The sequence below is a fragment of the Ursus maritimus genome, unplaced genomic scaffold (assembly GCF_017311325.1).
Source record: "Ursus maritimus isolate PB19 unplaced genomic scaffold, ASM1731132v1 scaffold_37, whole genome shotgun sequence".
NCBI classification, from domain to species: Eukaryota; Metazoa; Chordata; class Mammalia; order Carnivora; family Ursidae; genus Ursus; species Ursus maritimus.
The window spans coordinates 40051-42802 of record NW_024426341.1 but is presented as its reverse complement, the minus strand read 5'-3'; the positions used below and the strand labels follow the sequence as shown (position 1 = coordinate 42802).

The 2752-nt window shown below is 43.4% G+C and overlaps 1 pseudogene; it reads left to right on the top strand.

Annotated features, from left to right (window-relative positions):
• The first annotated feature begins 399 nt into the window (after positions 1–399).
• LOC103681617 lies at positions 400–1352 on the top strand (annotated as a pseudogene).
• The last annotated feature ends 1400 nt before the right edge of the window (positions 1353–2752 follow it).

The window sequence follows — 2752 nt, the reverse complement described above, 5'->3', positions numbered from 1 at the left end:
TCTTTCCTTTATACCGGCTTTGTCTTCATTGCACCTGCAACCTTCTGATATTCTGTCTGATCTTTTATTTGCTTATCTTCTCCATCACTGAATGTGTAGACTTTTGCTTCTTGACACCAATACTCGTTGCCTGGAGGTTAGTCAGTACTCAAGTTTATTCCTCAAATATGTGACAGAATTTCTCATTGAAAGTATAGAATACATGAGTACTTGGGGAAAAGGCCATGTGTGGGATGCACATTCCTATTCAGAGCTGGCATGGGGGTCATCCAAAAAGGGGACAAGTTCTATACAAAAACTATGAATATTTACTTTTGAATATAAAATACAAATTGTGTAATTTCAATTATATTTATAATCTTCATTAGTGGAAAAAAATGTCATGTTATTTTTTTGTTCCCTGGTAGTCACCTTAACCACATAGAACCAGGCAATGATTCAGAAATTTCAGAGTTTCTTCTTCTGGGATTTTCAGAGAAACCAGAATTGCAGCCCCTTATATTTGGGGTTTTCCTCTCCATGTACCTGATTACTGTGTTCGGAAACCTGCTCATCATCATGGCCGTCAGCTTTGACTCCCACCTCCACACCCCCATGTACTTCTTCCTCGCCAACCTGTCCTTTGTAGACATCTGCTTCACCTCCACCACCATCCCCAAGATGCTGCTGAACATCCAGACTCAGAGCAAATTCATAACCTATGCAGGATGCATCACTCAAATATACTTTTTTGTACTCTTTGCTGGATTGGATGATTTTCTCCTGACTGTGATGGCCTATGACCAATTTGTGGCCATCTGTCACCCCCTGCACTACATGGTCATCATGAACCCCCAGCTCTGTGCACTGCTGGTTCTGGTGGTCTGGGTGATGGGTGCCCTGAATTCCTTATTACAAAGTTTAATGGTTTTGTGGCTGTCCTTCTGCAGAGAAGCGGAAATCTCCGCTTTTTCTGTGAAATCAATCAGGTGGTTCGACTTGCCTGTTCTGACACCTTTCTTAATGACATGGTGATGTATATTGCAACCATGCTGCTGGCTGGCAGTCCCCTCACTGGGATCCTTTACTCTTATTGCAAGATAGGTTCCTCCATACTTAGGATCTCATCAGCTCAGGGCAAGTATAAAGCATTTTCCACCTGTGCATCTCACCTCTCACTTGTCTCCTTATTCTATTGTACGAGCCTAGGAGTGTACCTGAGCTCTGCTGCACCCCAGAGCTCCCACGCAAGTGCAGTGGCCTCGGTGATGTACACGGTGGTCACGCCCATGCTGAACCCCTTCATCTACAGCCTGAGGAACAGAGACATAAGGAGGGCTCTGAAAAAAATCATTGGGGTTCCAGTGTTGTAAGAGCATATCGTCCTGGGGCTGAAGAATTGCCCACGACTGCAGGGCTCACAGCCTGAAAGCCAGGAACTGCTATTCTTTGATCAGCCTGTGAAAGTTGAAACTGCTCCTTCTTTATAACTTGTGGAATTTCCATTTGTTTGAATTTAATTTCTCCATACATTGAAGTCACTCACTTTATTATTGTAATTAAGTTCAAGTGTTCAATGATTCATTAATTGTGTAGAACACCCTGTCCTCATCAGATCATGTGCCCTTCTTACTCTATTAAGTTTCTGCTCTGTGTGATATATACACAGTTTCCCCTTTGTCCATTTTCATACAATCCCAATATTTTCCCCATCTTGGTCAAAAATAATGGGAAATTTCTACATCTTATATCCGGCAATTTGGATTTTGAATTTAAAATTTCTACATCTTATATCTGGCAATTTGGATTTTGAAATTAAAAATAATTTCAAGTGATTATACCATTCCAAATAAATTTTCCTTACATTTCCTAATACAATAATCATGAGTTTTATTCTTCATTTGAAAGAAAATATAATTGGCACCTATGCCCTTTACATAACTTTAATATAGGTGAAAATACAAAGCCACAGTTTTCGCATAAAGTCTGTCCATCTTTTTACATCACTATCCTCATTCCTCTTCCTGAGAATGTGGACTCTAACACTGTTCCTTTTAAGTCTCAGGCTCCTGACAGGGATGCTCAGGCTAGGAAAGCCCGGGCACCCCCTGCGCCCTGTGCTTGTGGGCATTCCCACAGATGCTTCCCTGACCAGAGCCTCTGCTGTGGCTGCACCAGCCCTTGGGTTCTCACTGTGATTGCAAGACAGGCCTCAGCAGCACCATCAGAGAACTCTAACAAAACCAGGTTTATTCCTGAGAGGTCCTGGAGGGCACAGGGGATCACAAATGCTTTTCCAGAGGTTTCAGAGGGGAGAGAGGCATTGAGAGGGAGGGAGAGAGTGAGCTCCCCTGAAGATCTGCCTCTATTAGGGTCCCTGGCCAGAGTGGTTAAGGGTTTGTGGGTTTACCCTTTTGTAGAATTTTATATGAGTAGAAATTGGGTGCTGAAGGACAAATCAGGGTCCCTCACATGTCCATATGGAGGTGACCCAGGACTTCCTGAAGAGGTACTTCATGGCTGGGGCTGTCTGAGTGCTTCTCTGATAATAGTGTCCCATTCATATGGTTTCACTCATTTGTGGAACATAAGAAATAGCAGGGAGATCATTAGGAGAAGGAAGGGAAGAATGAAGGGGGAGTAAACAGAAGGGGGAATGAACCACGAGAGACTATGGACTCTGGGAAACAAACTGAGGGCTTCAGAGGGTAGGGGGTGGGGGAATGGGATAGGCCAGTGATGTGTATTAAGGAGGGCACATATTGCATGGAGC